Below are 22,507 nucleotides of genomic sequence, written 5' to 3'. Positions count from 1 at the left end.
TCATCTGGACCAGCGCTCCCATCTGGCCCAGAGCTTCCATCTGGACCAGAGAGAGGCTCCTAAATCTGTCAACTCTCTCTGGACCAAGTACACTGCTAAGACCAAGAACGAACACAAGAGGAGATGGGCAGACGTCAAGGCAGAAGTGCATACAACAAAATAAAGAGCAATACAGCATCACCAGAACCTAGCCCTTCTCTAACAGCTATCCCTGAACATCACACAATGGAAGAAGAAGAAGAAAACAACCTTAGAAGTAACATCATGAAGAGGCTAGAGCCTTATATAGAAGAAATCAAAAATAAAGTAGAGCAACAGACAAACAAAAAATGGGAAGAACGCTATAAAAAACTAGAGGAAAGGACAATTAAAGCATAAGAAAACAATAAATCCTTGAATGAAAATCATGAAAAAGCAAGGGAGACGATACAAGACCTGAAGAGGGAAATAGAAACAACGAAGAAGACACTAGCAGAAGGAATGTTGGAAATAGAAAATCTGAGCAAACAAAAAGGAACTTCAGAGGCAAGTATAACCAACAGAATGCAAGAGATGGAAGAGAGGATCTCTGGTGTTGAAGATACAGTAGAAGAAATAGATTCATCAGTCAAAGAAAACACTAAAACCAACAAAGTCATGACCCAAAATGTCCAAGAAATTTGGGACACCATGAAAAGACCAAACCTATGAATAATAGGGATAGAGGAAGGAGAAGAATACCAACTCAAAGGCACAGAAAATATATTTAACAAGATCATAGAAGAAAACTTTCCCAAATTAAAGAAGGACATGCCTAGGAAGATACTAGAAGCCTATAGAACACCAAACAGACTAGACCCCCCAAAAAAGTCCCCTTGCCACATAATAATTAAACAACTAAACGTACAGAATAAAGAAAGAATAGTAAGGGCAGAAAAGGAAAAAGGCCAAGTGATTTATAAAGGCAAACACATCAGAATAACACCCGATTTCTCGATGGAGACTTTGAAAGCCAGAAGGACCTGGACAGATAGAATGCAGACACTAAGATACCATGGATGCCAGCCTAGACTAATATACCCAGCAAAACTTTCAATCATCATAGATGGAGTGAACAAGACCTTCGAAGACAGAACCAGATTTAAACAATACTTATCCGCAAACCCAGCCATACAGAAACCACTAGAAGGAAAATTCCAACCTAAAGAAGGCAGATACACCCATGAAAACACAGGCAATAGATAACACCACAGCAGTAAACCCCAAAGAAGAGAAGTACACACACACTACCACCAAAAAATAAAAATAACAACAGGAACAAAAAATCACTAGTCATTAATATCCCTTAATATCAATGGTCTTAATTCACCTACAAGAAGACACAGACTAACAAATGTATACGAAAACAGCACCCATCTTTCTGCTGCATACAAGAAACACACCTCAAATTCAAAGACAGACACCTCCTAAGAATAAAAGGCTGGGAAAACACTTTCCAATCAAATGGTCTTAAGAAGCAAGCTGGTGTACCCATCCTAATATCCAGCAAAATAGATTTCAAACTAATATCAATCAAAAGAGATGATGAAGGACATTACATACTCATCTCAGGAAAGATCCACCACGATGAAGTCTCAATTCTGAACATTTATGCCCCAAACACAAGGGCACCCACATATGTAAAAGAAACATTACTAAAGCTTAAATCACATATAAAACCCCACACATTAATAGTGGGAGACTTCAACACCCAACTTTCACCTCTGGAGAGATCAGCCAAATTGAAACTTAGCAGAGACATAATGGTCTTAACTGATGTTATGGCTCAAAAGGACTTAATTGATATCTACAGAACATTCCACCTGAACAAAAAAGAATATACCTTCTTCTCAGCACCCCATGGAACTTTCTCTAAAATCGAACACATACTTGGCCACAAAGCAAATCTCAACAGATACTAAACAATTGGAATAACCTCTTGTGTTCTATCAGACCACCATGGTTTAAAGTTAGATTTCAACAACAGAAAAAACTACAGAAATCCTACAATCTCATGGAAACTGAATAATGCTCAACTGAATCACCAATGGGTTAAGGAACAAATAAAGAAAGAAATTAAAGACTTCCTAGAGATCAATGAAAATGAATACACCACATACCCAAACTTATGGGACACTATGAAAGCAGTGCTAAGAGGGAAATTCATAGCACTAAATGCCCACATAAAGAAGCTGGAGAAATCTCATGCTAGTGACTTGACAGCACACCTGAAAGCCCTTGAACAAGAAGAAGCAAAGTCTCCCAGGAGGAACAGACACCAGGAAATTATCAAATTGATAGCTGAAATCAATAAAATAGAAATAAGGAGAACAATACAAAGGATTAATGAAACAAAGAGTTGGTACTTTGAGAAGATCAACAAGATAGACAAGCCCTTATCCAAACTAACCAAAAGACAGAGAGAGAGCATCCAAATGAACAAAATCAGAAATGAAAAGGGGGATATAACAACAGACAATGAGGAAATCCAGAGAATCATCAGGTCATACTTCAAAAACCTCTACTATACAAAACTGGAAAATCTAAAAGAAATGGATAATTTTCTGGATAGGTACCACATACCTAAGTTAAATCAAGACCAGATAAACCATTTAAATAGTCCAATAACCCCTAAGGAAATAGAATCAGTCATTAAAAGTCTCCCAACCAAAAAAAGCCCTGGACCTGATGGTTTCACTGCAGAATTCTACCAGATCTTCAAAGAAGACTTAATACCAATACTCTTTAAATTGTTCCACACAATAGAAGCAGAAGGTATATTGCCAAACTCCTTCTATGAGGCTACAATTACCCTGATTCATAAACCAAACAAAGATGCAGCAAAGAAAGAGAACTACAGACCGATCTCCCTCATGAACATTGATGCAAAAATACTCAATAAAATTCTGGCAAACAGACTCCAAGAACACATCAAAAGAATTATCCACCATGACCAAGTAGACATCATCCCAGGTATGCAAGGGTGTTTCAACATATGAAAGTCTGTCAATGTAATATACCATATAAACAAACTCAAAGGAAAGAACCACATGATCATCTCACTAGATGCAGAAAAGGCATTTGACAAAATCCAATACCCCTTCATGATAAAGATCTTGGAGCAATCAGGAATACAGGTAACATACCTAAACATAATAAAAGCAATCTACAGCAAGCCAACAGCCAACATCAAATTAAATGGAGAGAAACTCAAAGCAATACCACTAAAATCAGGAACAAGGCAAGGCTGTCCCCTCTCCCCATACTTATTCAATATAGTACTTGAAGTTCTAGCAAGAGGTATAAGACAACATAAAGAGATTAAGGGGATACAAATTGGAAAAGAAGAAGTCAAGCTCTCCCTATCTGCAGATGACATGTTAGTATACATGAGTGACCCCAAAATTCAACCAAGGAACTGATACAGCTAATAAAATCCTTCAGCAACATTGCAGGATACAAGATCAACTCAAAAAAATCAGTAGCCCTTCTATATACAGTAGACAAACAGGCTGAGAAGGAAATCAGAGATACATCACCCTTTACAATAGCCACAAATGATATAAAATACCTTGGGGTTACACTAACTAAGCATGTGAAGGACCTATATGACAAGAACTTTAAGTCCCTGAAAAAAGAAATTGAAGAAGATGTCAGAAAATGGAAAGATCTCCCATGCTCATGGATAGGCAGGATTAACATAGTAAAAATGGCGATCTTACCAAAAGCAATCTACAGATTCAACACAAATCCCATCAAATTACCAACACAATTCTTCACAGATCTGGAAATAATAATACTCAACATCATATGGAAAAACAAAAAACCCAGGATAGCCAAAAGAATCCTGTACAATAAAACAACTTCTGGAGGCATCACAATCCCCGACCTCAAGCTCTACTATAGAGCTACCATAATAAAAACAGCTTGGTACTGGCATAAAAACCAACATGTGGACCAATGGAATTGAATTGAAGACCCTGACATTAACCCTCACACCTATGAACATATAATTTTTGACAAAGAAGCCAAAAATGTACAATGGATGTCAATGTGTAGAAGGCTGCAAATAGATCCATATCTGTCACCGTGCACAAAACTTAAATCCAAGTGGATCAAAAACCTCAACATAAATCCAGCTACTCTGAACCTGATAGTAGAGAAAGTAGGAAGTACTCTTGAACGAATTGGCACTGGAGATCACTTTCTAAATATAACACCAGTAGCACAGACACTGAAAGAAACAATCAATCAATGGGCCCTGTTGAAACTGAGAAGCTTTTGTGGAACAAAGGACAGGGTCAACAAGACAAAGCGACAGCCTACAGAATGGGAAAACGTCTTCACCAACCCCACATCTGACAGAGGGCTGATATCCAGAATATATAAAGAACTCAAGAAATTAGACATCAAAATGCCCAACAGTCCAATTAAGAAATGGGCTATAGAACTAAACAGAGAATTCTCCACAGAGGAAGTTCAAATGGCTGAAAGACATTTAAGGAATTGCTCAACATCCCTAATTATCTGGGAAATGCAAATAAAAACGACTCTGAGATACCACCTTACACCTGTCAGAATGGTTAAGATCAAAAACACAGAAGACAGCTTATGCTGGAGAGGATGTGGAGCAAGGGGAACTCTCCTCCACTGCTGGTGGGAATGCAAGCTTGTATAGCCACTTTGGAAAACAATATGGCGCTTCCTTAGAAAATTGGGAATCCATCTCCCCCAAGACCCAGCTATAGCACTCTTGGGCATATACCCAAGGAATGCTCAATCATACCACAAGGGCATTTGCTCAGCTATGTTCGTATCAGCTTTGTTTGTAATAGCCAGAACCTGGAAACAACCTAGATGCCTTTCAACTGAAGAATGGATAAAGAAATTATGGTACATATACACAATGGAGTACTACTCAGCAGAGAAAAACAGTGACATCATGAGATTTGCAGGCAAATGGGCGGATCTAGAAAAAATCATCCTGAGTGAGGTAACCCAGACTCAGAAGGACATACATGGTATGTACTCACTCATAGGAGGATACTAGATGTAAAACAAAGATGACTAGACTGCTACACAACTCCAGGGAGGCTACCTAGAAAACGGGACCCTAGGAAAGACCCAAGGATCACCCAATGACAGAGAAATGGATGAGATCTACATGAACAACCTGACGACAGTGGGAGTAATGAAGGGCAAGATTTAAGGGAAAGAAACCTTAGGGGAGCAGGAGATTCCAGCTGGATCAAGAACAGAAAGGGAGAATGAGGAATAACAGACCATGATAAATAAAGACCACATGAGAACAGGAATAGGCAGAGTGCTCGAGAGGTCCCCAGAAATCCACAATGATATATCCTCTGTAGTCTGGTGGCAATGGTCGAGAGAAAGCCTGATCTGACCTAGTCTGGTGATCAGATGGCTAAACACCCTAATTGTCGTGCTGGAACTCTCGTCCAATAACTGATGGAAGTGGATGCAGAGATTCTCAGCCAGGCCCCAGGTGGAGCTCCAGGTGTCCAACTGTTGCGAAAGAGGAAGGTCTGCAAGAGCGTGAATTGTTGAATCCAAGATTGCAAAAAGCACAGGGACAAATAGCCAAACAAATGGAAGCACATGAATTATGAACCAAGGGCTGTGGAGCCCCTAGCTAGATCAGGCCCTCTGGATAAGTGAGACAATTGAATAGCTTGAACTGTTTGGGAGGCACCCAGTCTGTGGGACCAGGATCTGTCCTTAGTGCATGAGCTGGCTGTTTGGAACCTTGGTCTTACACAGGGACACTTTGCTCAGTCTGGAAGGAGGTGACAGGACCTGTCTGTACTGAATCCACCAGGTTTAAATGAATCCCCAGGGGTGCCTTGATCCTGGAGGACATGGGAATGGAGGGGAGGGGCTGGGGAGAAGGTGGGGGTGGTGCCGGGAGTGGGGGAGGACAGGGGAACTCATGGCTGATGTATAAAATTTAAAACACATAATAATAAAAAAAAATTAAAAAAAAAAACAACAAAGTATGGCACCTGGAGTTGGTTGGGGTTATGACCTTGAGAAAGCGCAGCTCCTAGGAGAGTACAGCTCTTTGGATTTATGACCCTTTAAAGAGTGCATTTTAAGAGTTGGTGTTTAAGGTCTCTGGCTACAGGGTGTTAATTCAAGATGTTTACATAGTCCTGGGTTCCTTTAAATTGCCTTTTTCTTATCTGGGAGAATGCCTGGCAAAGGGTTAAAGTCACTAACAGTCCTAATACACTCAGAAATATGCTCATAGGCTGTAAGCATACAATTTTTCATATTTCTGGGCTCTTCAAGCTCTGAGCTGAGAAAAACAGCCTATGTTTTCAGCAGGTCCACTTTGTGCTCTTGAAATAGGTGGACTGTTGGATTTCCCTCAGGGAAGAAGCTGGGGAGGGTCCTTGGACCTCAACCTAAGTAACCAGGCTCTCCTTCCAGCCACTGTATGCAGTTTTACCCTAATTGCATTCCGCTTGAGGGTTTATGTAGGGAGATCCTAGAATATACAGTTTGGAGAAGATGAACTGGGGGACACTCCATCTGTGGGTCTGTCGGGGAGTCATCATGCCATTGTTCATGCTTGGAGCAGACCTCCAGCATGGCCACTGGCTGCTTTAAGGTCACCCATATTCCTTCCTATGACCCTGCACCCAAGTTCTAGAAGTAAGCCCAATGAACCCATTGGTTCCCCAGGCTGAGTTTTGATGGAATGGTTTATATCTCCCCAGGGAAAGGATTTTCACATTATCCTTCAAAAACACTGTTTCAAAGCTGGCTGTTTTTACCTAGAATGTTTCCTTATGCCCCTGTTAGGGTCCTGGAGAAGTCCCACAAAAGACCACCATCCACATATGCAATCGGCAAGAACTTTTATTATCTCGAGAATAAAAGTACCAGCATCCTGGGGCCACACATCTGACACAAAAGCAAAATGGAGACCCCAAAAGAGTCCTCCCTCCTTTTATGCACAGCTAAGGGGCATTTCAGGGACAGTTAGGTCATGTCAAATATGACTGTCCTACATGAGTGGCAATCCTACCAGTACATTCCTAATTGGCTAGGGCTAGCAAGGGCTGGCTAAGGCCATAGCTTTTCCATTTGGGGGCAGACCTGGCTTTGTCCTTATTTAGTTATTACCTTGAGTTGCTGTGGGGCTAGGGGTGGGTGCAGGTCTGACTCAGGCCTAGTATTCCTTGAGCTGTTGTCAGGGGTGTTAAAGATTGATTGTCCTTTGTTCATGACTTCTTCAGAAATGTCCTGGTCATTTTCAAGAAGCAGGAATTGAGGCTTAATTCTTAACTGAGTTGTTTGGAGCCTGTCATGATACTTGCCTGGCCCTCTCATTCTCCACCCCTAAGACACAAGCACTTCAGTGTGTGTGGTTCGCAAAATGCAACTTTTCCTCAGTGTGCTGTAATTCAGGTGTACATTTGGGTTTGTCCACTCTCCAATGTTTCAAATATACACATTGCTTCATGCAAGTAGTAGCAAATGTAATTTGCACTTTTTTTCTTTTCTGAAATACCATGTTTATTTTATAATTAACTTAATTTCACATATCAGCCACAGATTCCCCCATCCTCCCTCCTCCCACCCCCAGTCCCTCCCCCCTAACCCACCCCCCATTCCCACCTCCACCAAAGCAAGGCCTCCCCTGAGGAGTCAGCCCAGCCTGGTAGACTCAGCCAACGCAGGTCCAGTCTCCTCCTCCCTACACCAAGGCTGAGCAAAGTGTCCCAGCATAGGCCCCAGGCTCCAAAAAGCCAGCCCATGCACCAAGGAGGTCCCAGCTCCACTGCCTGGGGGCCTCCCAAACAGTTCAAGCTCATCAACTGTCTCACTTATCCAGAGGGCCTGCTCCAGTTCCATGGGGGCTCCTCAGCCATTGGTTCAAAGTTCATGCGTTTCCACTAGTTTGGCTATTTGTCCCTGTGCTTTTTCCAATCATGGTCTCAATATCTCTTACTCATACAATCTCTCCTCTCTCTTGCCAATTGGACTCCCAGAGCTCCACCTGGGGCTCGACCATGGAACTCTACATCGGCTTCCATCAGACACTTGTAATATGTCCCTAAAGTAATGACCAGGGTGAAGGTGAGAAACACCTGTTGGAAAATGGTTCTTAAAGGGATACTTGCAAGCTTGGGCATGGCAAATATGGCTCTGGTAGGATTTGCCCTTCTCCCCATTCCCTCTACTTTGCTAAAAATCATTAGGTTACATTCCTAAAGTTACCCATCAAGGTTTATTTGGCCAATCCTTCCTACTAAGGCTGACTACCAAGGTCCGGCTATCAAAGTATTGAAGACCAGCAATCAAAAGCCCCCTTTGGCTCACCTAAGTAACACACTTAACTAAAAATAAATACCTTGTCCTAAAACAGAATTTCTCCTTTTGCCTTTATAAACCACTGTTTGCCTATGGACCACATCTGACTCCTCTCCATCCAGAGGCAGTCCTTTGCCCCCACACCCACACCCAACCAAGGCACAAATACCCTTTCTCTTTGTATCTTTTCTCCTCTGTCCCTTGTTCTCTTCCCCTTCTCCCTCTTCATCTATCTCCTGTCTTTGTCTCTTATTCACACCTCTTGGTCCCTCTGGGGGCAAATAAATCTCCTTTGAGAATTTGGTCTTGGCGTGTCTGGAGCTGACTTCAAGGTTCCCTATACTTCTTTTCTCTCTTAGGGATAGAGTCTATTTTCTGTCTTTATGAAAAGTTGGGGGAAGGGCTACAAGAGGCCAAGTCTGGAAAAGGAAACAGATTGCTACTAAAGAGGCCTGAGTTTGGGCTATGCTTCTCAGTAGACTCTTCCCATCTTGCACACCTGACTGATCTCAAATACTAGATTACATTATTCGTTACCCAGTGGACTGCGTTGGCAAATGGAAAACACCAACAAGGAGATACACTCCCCCAGCTTCTTTAAGCTCTTGCAGCATGATTTTGGCAAGGACTCCATCCTGGCAGGGCATAGTTGTTATCAGACCCTCTCCATGACTGCAGTTCTCTTGGGTCTCCAGAAATGATACTGTGCTGGCTAGTTTCATGTCAACTTGACACAGGTCAGTCACCTAAGAGGAGGGAGACTCCATTAAGAAAATGCCTCTGTAAGATCTGGCTGTACAGAAGCCTATGGGACGTTTCTTGATTAGTGATTAATGGTGGAGGGTCCATCTTATTGTGGGTGGTGCCACCCCTGGGCTGGTGGTCCTGGGTTCCATAACAAAGCAGGCTGAGCAAGCCATGAGGAGCAAGCCAGTAAGCAGCACCCCTCCATGGCCTCTGCATCAGCTCCTGCTTCCAGGTTCCTTCCTGTTTGAGGTCCTTTCCTGAATTCCTTCAGTGATGGACAACAGTGTGAAAGCATAAGCCAAGACAACCCTTTCCTCCTCAATTTGCTTTGAGTGGTAGTGTTTCCTTAGGGCAATAGCAACCTTAACTAAAACAAACACTTTCTTCTCACTGACCTAGCCCTTCAGGCTCAGGAGTGTTGGCAGCTGTATTCTGGTGTCCGATTCTGGAGCTTTCCACAGCCCTTCTTATTTTTTCTTAAGGGTACAAATATTCTCTACTGGCCACATGTTTGTACATTAGTCCTTTTATGAAGTCATATCCCATAATAACAAAGAGTTCTGTTTCAAGCTGGGACAGTTATTGATTTCATTGGGCATGAGTACTTGGACCTCACTGTGTGCGCAGCAGGTAGAAATGAGATCCCTTCTCCTTGGCTCCTCCTCCTCCTGATTCAGCTACTGAAAAAAAGGACAGCTGTCTCCTCCATGTCCTGCAGTAAGCTAACCTGGAGGGACTAGGAGCTAGACAGACACCTGACAGGAAGACAGATCCAGAAGCTTCTTCCTCACCCTCTTGATGGCAACAAAGGCCAGCCAGGCTCTCTTGCTGGCAGGGCCAGCCCTCCTGGCCACCTGGTCCAGGTTAGTCAGATAAGTTCAAGGCTGTACCTGATTACCTGAAGCTGTGGGTCTACCAGTTCCCTTCTCTCTAAATTCACTAATCAGAAATTAGGGGAGGGGGGCCTGTAGCCTAAAGTTTCTCCAGTCCACCCGGCCCCACGGTCTGTCTTTCTCTGGTCCCGCCCAACCCTGCGGTCCCACAGCAGCTTATAAAATAATCATTCAGAGGCTTATATTAATTACCAATTGCATGGCCTATGGCAGGTTTCTTGCTAGCTAGCTCTTATAACTTAACCCATTTCTATTCATCTATAAATTGCCACATGGCCATGGCATTACTGGTCTGCTGGCATCTTGTTGCTCTTTTGGCGGGGTGGGGTGGGGAGTCTGGAGAGACTCCGCCCTTCTTCTCTCAGTCCCTCCACCTGGCTGTAAGCTTTCTTGCCATAGGCCAAACTCTTCATTTACTGACAAATGGAAACAGCATATATTCACAGCATACAGAATGACACCCTACAGCAGGGCCCATCCCAGGCCTCCAAGGGAAAAATCAGACTTTGGTTTTTCCTAGAGAGAGTCCCTCCCTGCTCTGAGAAGAATCAGTCCCCTTCCCCCTTTCACTGTTGGGTTTGTGCTCTTCTGTTTTTAATAAACTCAGTTACCTGTTGTTGCCTGCTGTGTCTGAGATTTCTCCTGCCTCTTGATTATTTAATTGGCAGAGAAAATGAACCCAATCAAGACCCCTAGACAGTAACATTTGCCACATTTTAAAGAGTGTCGGGGCTGTTAAGACACTGAGTGTTCCTCAAATGGCAGTTCACAAACAGGACCTTTTATTTATTTTTTTAATATAAAAGCTTTCTATTCATTTGATATTTTATTAGCGTTACTCACAGGCATTCAGGCGAACGTTCAATGCATGATATTGATGGAAGGTTCTTAGGGATATTAATTCAGTGAGATTTATTTAAGCTGCAAAAGGACCTGACGCCCCTTATCATCCTGAATCACATTACCTCTGGTGCCACAAATATTTCCCTTAGTTCAACGGCAGTGAACTGTCAACACCAGAACTCTGGATTTTAAAGCAGAAGTTGCTGGAAAGCAGGCCCTTAGAGTGTTGACTTCATTTAGCACAGAAAACATAGAACTAGACAGAAGGAGACTGGATACCAATAATTAGGCATTTCAGAGAACTGTCATGAGGATCTGTCGATTTTTCTGGAGAGATGAGATAGGCCAGGAGGGCAATAAGGAAGCTGAAGGAAAGAAATTAACTTCACCGTTTTCTATTGCTCTCAACATTTGTTTTGCAAAATAGTATTGGCTGTGGGCTTAAATGACAAGGCAAAGTCAAACCACCATTATTCAGAGAAGCCACGGGATTCCCTTGCTTTGGAATTCTCCATGGTTATGCAGCTGTGTCAGTTTCCTGACCTGGGTTCAAGACCCCCCCCCTCCCCAATACATCAGCAGGTGTCTCAGGCTCTCTCTGCTGCCAACCCTTTGTCTTCCTTTTCCACCTAGAAAGATTCTCATGATGTCATGAGGCAGGCCCAAGAGTCCAGGGCTCCTCGCTGTATAGTCTTTAACTTAGTCATATCTGTAAACGTCTTTCTGCAGGCTAACACACATTTTCAGATGTTAGAAGTCTGGTTGGACACTTTGGGGGACCCATTTTTCTGTTTATCGAATGTCACACACTACGAAGAGTTTTATGTTGCAGACAATAGTGCTGTGGATATCACTCTGTACAAATAAATGCTGATTGTCCAGTAGCCAGGCAGGAAGTGTAGGTGGAACAAATGAAAAAGAGAATTCTGGGAACAGGAAAAATAAGTCAAGGAGATGCTGCCAGCCGCCGCCATGAGTACCAACATGTAAGATACCGGTAAGCCACGAGCCATGTGGCAAGGTATAGATTTATAGAAATGGGTTAATTTAAAATGTAAGAACTAGATAGCTGGAAGCCTGAGCCATTAGATCAAACAGTTTAAATGATATAAGAGTCTGTGTGTTTATTTTATAAGTGGGCTGTGGGACTGCCGGGGCTTGGCGGGCTTCTCACCAGCTACACAATAAGGCTTTCAAGTAAGTAGGGAGAAAATGAATTGTCATCAATGAGCGAACATGGAGAGCTGTTTACCTAGCGAAGCAGTTCACTAGGACTAGATTGATCCTGCCGTTACTTAAAAACAACACAAGTTTATTCTTGATTGTGTATGTGAGAGAGAGGGGAAGAAAGAAAGGGGGAGGGGGGAGAGAAGGGAAAGGAAGGGAAAGGAGGGAGGGAGGGAGCAAAGGAGGGAATGAGAGAGAGAGAGGGAGAGAGAGAGGGAGAGAATTTGAGTGCCCTCAGAGGTGTCTCATCCCTGGAACAGGAGATGTAGGTGGCTGTGAGCCACCTAACATGGGTGCTGGGAATGAAACACTTGTCCACGGGAAGAGCAGTACTCACTTTTAATGGCTGAGGCATCTTTTCAGTAATTGCTCCATTACTTTTTACATTTCCTTCAACTCCTTTCTCACTTGCTGCTGGGGTTGGTTATGAAATGCTTACAACCTGCTCAGTTATTGTAGGCTTGATCCCAAAACTGGGGCTCATTGCTGCCTTCTGTCCAAATCATTTCTTCTCTATTCTCCCTCCCTCCTTCCTTCCCTCCCCCCATCCCTTCATCCTTCCCCACCTCTCTCTCCCCTTCCTCCCTCTCTCCCTTCCTTACTTCCCTTTTCTTTCTTAAAGAGAAAAACGGACAGTTTATTAAGAGGAAGATATAGAGGGGCCCGGGGAATGCCACGCTTCCCTTGTTCCCTTGTGACTTGGCTTCAAGAGAGCAAGAAGAGCCAGGGGGCAGTGGGGGTGCACGCCTTTAATCCCCTCATTCAGGAGGCAGAGCCAGGTGGATCTCTATGAGTTCGAGGCCAGCCTGGGCTACAGAGTAAGTTCCAGGAAAGGTGCAAAGCTACACAGAGAAACCCTGTCTCGAAAAACCAAAAAGAGGTGGGGGGAAGAAGTGAGCCGGGCCTGTAGTGATGTCCTCAATGACGTTTTATGCATCATGAACATTGTAATTGCCTCTGCTGAGTTCCTGTAACTGGGCTTTTCTGAGCATGCTTTCTTGGTAGAAAGAAGTTCAGGGCACTAAGGGCTGTCAGTGTCCTCTGCCCCGACCCACAGAGCCGTGGATTTCTCCCTTTACTGTTTTCCTTCTTCAATCCCCCTCCCAAGAATTGTGGTCCCCCAAATCTTTGGGGTTTCAGAACAATGATCAGTCATCTTCTGATTCTGCCACTCCTCCCCACCAAGGACCAATGCGCTAGACACTGTTTTCTCTCTTTAAAATGGTGAGGAATCTGGGGCTCTGAGAGGTCAAGATATTATCATCCCTGGCTCACAGGGTCCCCGAGTGTCTGAGGAGTGAGTCTAGCTGTGGCTCTCCCCCTGGAGAGCCTATCTCTGCTTCACTGCTTCCTGCATGGGGACAAAGAGCATGGGACCCGGTCCCCTCACCCTGCAAGCCTTGACCTCCTACAAAACAGCTTTATAACGTAGTTACACGCAGTGTTAGCTCAACAAGTTCCAAAATATTTCATGAGGTACAGAACCAAAGGCTGACTGCCCAACTACTCCCCAGTTTAGGAACGGTACTTTTCTGATCTTCTGATCACAGAGCACAGAAAACCCCACTTGGAGCAGCTTGAAAGAGAAAGGAATTTATTGGCCCAATTTTCTCATGAGTTCAGGGCTCTGCCAACCCCATGCATAGCTGGCTGGATCCAGTGGCTCACGTATTTTCATCAGGATCTGTCTCTTCTCTTAGTGCTCAAGGGTGGGGAGAAAAGAGTTAATCACAACTCAAGTTTCAGAGTTGATTCTCTTGAACTGACTGCAGATCGAGGACCAAAAGGCCAACGGGGAGTTGAGGTCAAAGGCAGCCAAGATGAGAACTGATAGGTGAAACCGTAAAGATAAAGCAAGGAGGGAGTCTGCTCTACTATTCTACTAGAGGATGTGATGCTAGCTCTGGGAGAAATCATCCCGCAGGTCTCTTCCATATGAGTGGGGGTGGAAGTTGACTTGGGGTGTAAAAAAAATGTCCTGAAAGGTGTGGGAAGGGAAGTGGAATGGGAGGGTGACAGAGTTGGTGAGTGCGACCCAAGTGTACACCCTGCATGCATATAGAGAAGTCATTGTGTTAGTGACTGTCTTGTGGGTAGGACACAATTCCTGACAAAAACCATCTAAGGAAGGTAGGAAGGGCTTCTTGTGACTCCCGGGTGGAGTGTACTGTCCACCATGCTGGGGAGGGCACTGAGGCAGGGTTTATAAGGCAGCTGATGACATTGCATCTGCAGCCAAGAATTGAAGAGAGATGAACACAGGTGCTCAGCTGGCTCTCTCCTTCTCATTCCACCCAGGACGTCAGCCCAGGGAATGGTGCCACCAACATCGGCGGGTCCTTCCCCCTGTCTGTTAGCCTAACCTAGAAATGCCTCGACAGATGTGAAGTGCTCAGATGTCTGTTTCCACGGCGATTCTCAGTCCCATCCAGTATGACAATCAAGATTGGCCAGCTCAGTCATGATGACATCCTTACTTCCTTACTTGGAACTGTTAACAAACACTCATAAAAATGAAAGAGTCTGGGCCACAAAAGCTGGGAGAACCACTGGACAGCCTCTAAAGGACATTATAAACTGAGACCTGGTGTCCTTCTTCCAGCACTATTAGTCAGAAGTTAGCCTGCACATGTTCAGTTCATTCTACAGGAAATGCACTTGCAGACTCTGGCTTGCTTGTATAATTAAAAGCATCCTTCTAGTGAATGCTAAAACATCCAATTTACTGGGATTACAGTGTGTAGATCTCCAGGGTGGCTAATCTGTCTGTCAAACATAATAGCCATTTGGGGCTGGGAGTACTTAATCCCGTGTGAATAGGCTTATCAGCTTGTCTCAGACAGACAATAAAGGACTTCTTGGTAAAGAGATCATTGTAATTACGAAGCAATTATACAATGTCTTGTTATTAAATTTAAGCACACACACACACACACACACACACACACACACACACACACATACACACACACACACAACACAACACACACAGCTAACCCTGTGGAAGACAGACTCAGAAGGCAGTCAGAATATTTCAGAAATGACAGTTCTGGGTTGTTGATTCCAGCATCTTGTTGAGGAATTTCTGAAATGATCTTTTCACAGAAAGGATCAGGCTTTGGACTAAACTATGTGGATGCTACTTGGAATACAGTTGACAAGAGCACTTGGTCTGCAGGACAATGACACTACTGGCTTCAGGATTCCTTAATTTTGTCAGAAAATCATAGACTTGCATCCTTCAAGTTGCCAGACATTGGATTCTCTAAAAGAGAGAGAAAGAAAGAGAGAGAGAGAGAGAGAGAGAGAGAGAGAGAGAATTTTAAAGTCACTCATACTTCTCCCTGCTTATTAAAGAAAACATTCCCCCCCTCCCCGTAGGATTATAAAGTCTGGACCATGTGACCTCTGAATATACATGAAATCAAAATTATTTTGGTCCTGAATTTGGGGACTATGTGTTGAAATTACACTGTGGCCAGAAAACCTCACTGTACATGAGAAGGGCTTGGCCTTTTCAATTCAATTTTAATAATCTCTCTCTCTCTCTCTCTCTCTCTCTCTCTCTCTCTGTGTGTGTGTGTGTGTGTGTGTGTGTGTGTGTGTGTGTGTGTGTGTGTGTGAAGCTATTAAAGACAGGATACAATGGGTCACTTAGGGGTGATTTGAATTTGAAAGACATTCTTCATAGGCTGAATTGTGGATTCCTGGATGAGTCTAGAATGAATCCTCAGCCTGAGCCTTAGAAGGTAGAAACCTGACAAGATTACTGACCTCAGATGAAACAATCACACTGACTCTAGATCAGAGGTGGGAACTGGTACATCCTGGTTGTGAGTTGTGAGTTGTGAGTCCCATGATGTTGTGGTGGGCAAAAGTATCTTGAGGAAGGGAAGATTTATTTGCTTTCATGGTTTGCTAGTGTAAGTAAACTGCAAAAACTCTGGGTTTGGTGTCCCAGGTTTCAGCACCAAAATGTTAGTAAATTGATGGCTGAAACTAGAGGGCGAGGTATCCCAGATACCTTGAGCTACTCAGAACAAGAGCTCTGCCCTGAAGGTGTCCCGGACACCTGGAGCTGTTTAGCACAGCTCTGATGGCTGGGACTGCAAAGAAACAGCCCAACCTTGGAAAGGAAAATTTTCTGACTTCCCCGGAGAGTCAGGCCTGGAACTGCTTCAGCAAGGAAGGGTATCGTGAATCTTTGGGAAAGTCAGGGTATCCTGACTCTTTGGGACACTTAGGATATACTTAATGTGATGGGGATGGTCTCCCCGAAGGACACAGCAATCCTGCTCCTCTCCTGGAGAGCCACAATCTCAAGCTCAGTGTTACCTGCTCTGTCTTGCTCAGTCCACTATAGGACATCCCAGCAAGGTTCTTCTGTGCACCAGTCAATGAAGGTCTTCACCCAAAACTCTTTTGAGAAAGAGGTTTATTTGGGAAGGAGTAGTCCAGGAGAGTAGCTGCCTCTACCAGGGTGGAGAGAACAGCTCACAACTGACCAGGCAGGGTGGTTTATATAGGATGCCTAGGGGGCAGAGTCAACTGTAATTGGTTAGTTTATTTTCTGCCCAGGGATTGGCCAGTTTTGTGGGCAAGGAACAGAGATGGCCCCGATTTCAGGGCCAAACTGTGTTTCTTTCACTGGCCTTTCTTGGCTTTTTGACACTACCTCTAAGGCCAGAGCACATTTCTTTCACTGACTCTGATTCCAGGGGCCAAGAGTGTTTCTTTGGTACTGGTTTCAGAGTCAGGGCATGTTTCCTCATGTTTCCTTGGTTCATTTCTCTGGCCCAGATGGCTCTGATCTGAGCTAAACTGTGTTTCTCTCGTTGGCTTTATCTGAGTCATCCTTCTCTAATTCTGGGCTCCAGAATCAGGGTGGGTTCCTTTAGCCAGCTCCCTTTCCCTACAGCTAGGGCCTCAGTCCATCAGTGCAGAAAGCACACAGTGAGGGTCATGACTGCAGAGGTAAGAGATGATATATTAGAGTGGGAGAAAAGCAGAGAGTGGATAGAATTGGGGGATAGACTATAACCTCCAGAGTCATTCTACATGTCATTTCTGTCTTAAAATTTGGAATTACATAATTTTTGATATTTATTTTTAATGTTAATGAGTTGTTTTGTGTGTGAGAGTGTGAGTGTGTGTGTGTGTGTGTGTGTGTGTGTGTGTGTGTGTGTGTGTATGCATAAGTGTGTTGCGGCAGGGGAGTGCCTTCCTCTGTAGGGAGGCCAGAAGAAGACATCAGATCCTCGAGAGCTAGTTACAGAGTACTGTGAGCTGCCAAAATGGGTGCTGGGAACCAAACTCAGGCCCTCTGCAAGAACAGTGCACATTCTTAACCTCAGCTACCTCTCCAGACCCTGGGTCACATTTTGTCTGACTCTGAATGTGTACATATTTGTCCTTTGAAGTTTTGTCAAAAACTGGTGAAATGAGATTACCTCACCCTCAGTTCATCACACCTCTACTGTCTCTTTTCAAAGCCTAAGGCACCAATAGTAGAGCAAGTAATGAGGTTTGCTTCTAAAACATGTTTCAGGGGCCATAAAGCAACAGCTGAGTCTCTACTCATTTATCAAAACAGGAAGTCATATTGATTCCAGGGACAATGAACCTTCAGGAAGACCCCACAAAATACACAGCAACAACTGCCCCCACAAAGCAAGAACACTCACATCACCCCTCATCATGACGATGGTCATTTCTCCTTAGCTACATTGCAGACTCATCTGAGCACAGCATGACCAAGTGGTCTTAATCACCCATGGCTCCACTCATGTCTCTATTTAAACCTAAAGCTTATTTAAAGATGGGCCACTATGCTGGAACCACCTTACCTTCCCCAAATTGCCCAGCTGACCAGATTCCTTTCAGGCCTTTCACTAGTACTTTTCCTACTTTTGTTTCTGAGGTGAGTAGCCAGATCTCATTTGTTGGGACTTCTGAAGTCAGTGAAGTCAGGCTCTTAGAACCAAGGACTCCTGTGGCAACTCTTGCAGGGCAGATATGGATTTGCTTATTTAGGACATCTTCAGTGTTGTCAATGACATGGCTTCATGGTTGTTTTCTCACACACTATTCTGACAAGAGGCTATTTCTTCACTAGCTTTTGACAAAAGGATTCATTTTGTTGGTGTGTTTCACTTCCATGGGCTATTTGTGGTGACTTCCTGAGTCTGTGTTTCTCCAGAGAAAGTGCTAGAGAGGGAGAGAAGCAGAGAAAGAGGGAGGAAGGAAGGGAGGGAGGGAGGGAGGGAGAGAGAGAGAGAGAGAGAGAGAGAGAGAGAGAGAGAGAGAGAGAACAGCCAATGTTTTCTAAAAGTGACTCAATCTCAAAAGGAATACTAATGTGGAAGAACAAAAATGTCTTGAAGAACCTTCCACTTGCATGCATCATAATAACCGAATAAAGGACAAAGCCCATATACCCTTCGTGGTAGACCAGAAAAGGCATTTGATGGGATCTAAGGTCCCTTTAATATAAAAACAGTCAGTGCAGGGGGCTGGAGACATGGCTCAGCAGTTAAGAGTACTTAGTGCTCTTCTAGAGTACTCCACTTTTGTTCCCAGCACCCACCTCCCATAGACCCTTTTTGTGGTTTGAACGAGAATTGGCCTCCTACACTCATATGTTCCAGTGTGTGGTCCAAAGTCGGTAGAACTGTTTGAGAAGGATTAGGAGGTGTGGCCTTTTTGGAAGAAGTATATCATTGGGGGCAGGCTTTGAGGCCTCAAAAGGCTCTTGCCATTGCCAGTTAGCTCTCTATTTCCTGATTGTGGATTGGGATGTGACCTCTCAGCTGCTGTACCAGTGCCTTGCCAACATGCCTGCTGCCATGTTGCCCACCATGATGGAGAAGGACGTTTACTCCTCTGGAACCATAAATTCACTTGAATGCTTTCTTTTATAAATTACCTTGGTCATGGTATTTTACTACTGCAATAGAAAAGTAACTTCCACAGCTTGCTATTGATCCTTCCAAGTTAGAGGGGGGATGAGATGCAGAGTCATGACAATGAATCTTAACCTCCTTAGGTCATCCTCTGAATGGCATGGAGCCCAGATGGGTGCAGAGATGGGAGCTCAGAATAACCTCAACTTCAGACCAGACACCAGCAGTTACATTTACTGTTTTAAGATCCTGAACTTTCTTTGGTCTGAATGTCTGGGCTAATGGGACCTGTTACAGTGTCTAATCACACCCAGATATTCTTGGATTTTATGTCCCTTCTTCTGGGATGACCTGGGAAAGTTATATCTGAAAAGAGGGCATTCTAGTTCTGCTACTGTGAGCCCTGCCTTGGCTCTTCAGATGCTCTTGTCAGACCTCTGGACCTTGAGGGCAGCAGCTACTCTTTGTACAGGTCAGGTGGCTGGCTCCCATCCTGTGTACTTGGAAGTTGGTTCCATGAACCCAAGCCACAAATCAAAAGATCAGTCTCTGGTAGTGATGTCCCATTCCTTCACTGTGAACCTTGTTTAGATTTCTTCAATTGGATTGAATGGCGCTTTTAATATGGCTTATGTTTGCCAGGCATGTTGGCGTCCACATACAATCCCAGCAGACAGGATCCTGAGGTAGGAGGAATATTATTTGAATGGCCATTCTGGTCTATATTGCAAGTTCTAAGCCAACCTCATCACCTCAAATTCCCATGGCTGAGGTTGAATCTTGCTTTGCATGCACAAAACCCTGGGTTTGATTCTCAGCAAGAGAATGAAAAAAAGGCTGTATAATTATTATGTGACTGATTAGTGAATGAACTAAATAGATCTAGAAAACATAAGGAGTCTTATGCATACAATCCGTTCTCACTGTGGCTCGTTTAAAACTCTATTACTTAAGAATAATGAACTCACACAAAAGACTTTCTAGGTTGCTATAGTGACTACAGAGGTGTGAGTAGTAGGTGAGATGGAATCTGTGGGTTTTAATTAATTGGCACAAGGGGACTTCGTGCTTCTAGGAGGAAGTCACTCATTTAAAGAGATTTATTCACATTGGTACTTCATGAGCTCATAAACTTCTTCCCTTAAAATTCTTCCAAGGTCTGAATGGAAGGACGCATCACCAGACACCTGATTTGATTTGTGGCTATGTGCAATTTGGAACATTACTGTATATATGTGAGTCACCTAAGCTTCTGTGCTAGTGTGCCTGGTCTTCAATAGAGAAGCCCTGCTCAGGCAAATCTTTGATTCTCCGTAAATGCAGTGGACACTGGGTTTGTCTCCAGCTTCATGCTGTCAAAAAGTGAGTGGCATTGGGATCTTCTTCTACATGCATACTTGTGGTGTTTACTTTGATTTTATTTCACATTTCTGCATTTTGTTATTGGAGGTAATTCTGAGGTCTCATGAGCTCTAGGGCTCCTGGATGCAAGATGCATGACTTCCCTGCTGGGACAAAGCTGATGTTCACTGCCATTGGTGACAGGCTTTGGGGCAGGAAGTTTTCATTTTCCTTGCTAATGTGTAAGAGATCAGTGACAAGTCTCTCTGCCATTAGCTGATAGTGTTTTGACACAAGCCTTCCTTGCATATACCTGCAGTAAGTTCTTTCCTCTTATGATTGTTGTTATTTAACTGGGTAGATTACCTGTTTTTTAAATAAAAAAAAAATATTTTCAAGTACTAATTTACTTAGAGGGGGTGCTTAGGGAAGGAGCAGTTTCCATCTCAAGACATTGCAGGAATGCCTGGACTCAGTAGATCTCTTGGGTTTCCAGTCAGCCCAGACTACACAAAATAATGTGACTCTGGACCCAAGGGTGGACCTGGATCCCTTGTTGATGTGACTGCGCAATCTTCTCAGAGTTCCAGGAGATTATCATCTCACAAATAGCATCCAATGATAGTTAAAAACAGGCTAAATCTCATGTTTTGCTTCCTGAGAACCCACACAGCATGAATTTGTTATTTGGTATTCTAACAAGAGAAGGAAACCAAGTCAGAAAGCCTTTCCATCCACCTCCCAAACAGATGTCTCCTAGGCCATGAAGAACAATGAAGGAAGATATGTAGACAAATATGTAAGTGAGGAGTTGTGGGTGTCACCAGCAGAGAACATGAAGTAAATGAGAAAGAGCCAAGAAGCAAGTGTAAAAGAGACCAGTTTCCAAGAGCCAAAATTCCAAATAGGGAGTTGATGAGAGGTGATTGTGGCTGAACAGGACAGTCCAGAAATAAAGGACAGCTAAGGGTGAGTCTTCAAAGGCACGTGATTGATCTCTTTGAGCTTTGAGAAAGCAAAGAGTTATACTGAGGGATTGTACTCTGACAATCAAAACCCACTTATGTATGGATTCATTCATCCAAAATGCACCCATTGTCTGTACTCTGTCCCCCAGGTGCTGGAGATGAGACTTTTAATATGATAGACAAAACCCTTGTCTTCATGATGATTATGATTTGGCAGGAGAAATAGAAGATAAAATGATCTGGAGATCGTTCCTTAATTAGAAATAAAGTAAAATAGATAATAAAAGAGGAAGTGTCAAGGGTGCCTGGGAAGCCTGAGGCAGAAAAGGGAGAGGGGGGATACTCCAGTGAGTGGCAGGCTCCTGTAAAGCCATCAGGGAAGCTTTCAGGTAGCAAGGGACTTATGAGAGAATTTCTAAAGGAAAGCCATCAATGATAGTGTGGGCCCTCATTCTTGCAAAGCGGGCATTTTACCAACGAGTCCACCAGTTCAGTCCCTCAGGTACCAGAATTTAACTCCAAACTCCGACATTCTAAATGTCTTATTGAAAGCAGTAATGTGGCAAATAAGAGAAAATTGGCTCTCCAGAATACTCTTATACGTGAGAAAAATGCATGCATCCGCATACTGTCATAGTTAAAGGGAGTAAGAAGCATAATGGAATTTAAACCCATCATTTGCAAAAATAAATAATAATGATAAAAGCACACAAAAAAATCAATGACCTTTATAATAGAAAAGAGAAAATAAATGGGAACCAAAGCTTATTATTTGGAAGGATCAATAACATTGATGAATGAGCCAGGCTGTGTCATAATAGAAGACACAAATTACCAACACCAGGAAAGGGTGAGGTCACCTCACTAACGAGCTGAGGATGTTAACGTGTTGATGTGGGATATTATAAATGACTATACAATCAAACACTTGACACTTGGCTGAGGCAGACTCATCCCTGACAGACATGAATCAGCGAGCCCATTCAGAAGAAATACATCAACTATGCTGTCACAGATTTGAATTTAAATCATGGTGCACACCAGAGACAAATCCAGACCCAGAAACCTTCACCGTCCCATGCCACTATTGTTGTTTTCCCAAGCCGGTTTAATCTCTGTGTTCTAAGCGATCGCCCTTATCCACACAGGTACATTTCTCTCTCATTCCACATCAAAGAAGCTTCCTTTCAAATAGGGACTACTATGGAGATGTAATTGGTCAAAA

Source organism: Onychomys torridus, chromosome 22 (genome assembly GCF_903995425.1).
Source record: "Onychomys torridus chromosome 22, mOncTor1.1, whole genome shotgun sequence".
Classification (NCBI taxonomy): Eukaryota; Metazoa; Chordata; class Mammalia; order Rodentia; family Cricetidae; genus Onychomys; species Onychomys torridus.
This window is presented reverse-complemented; position numbering follows the sequence as displayed.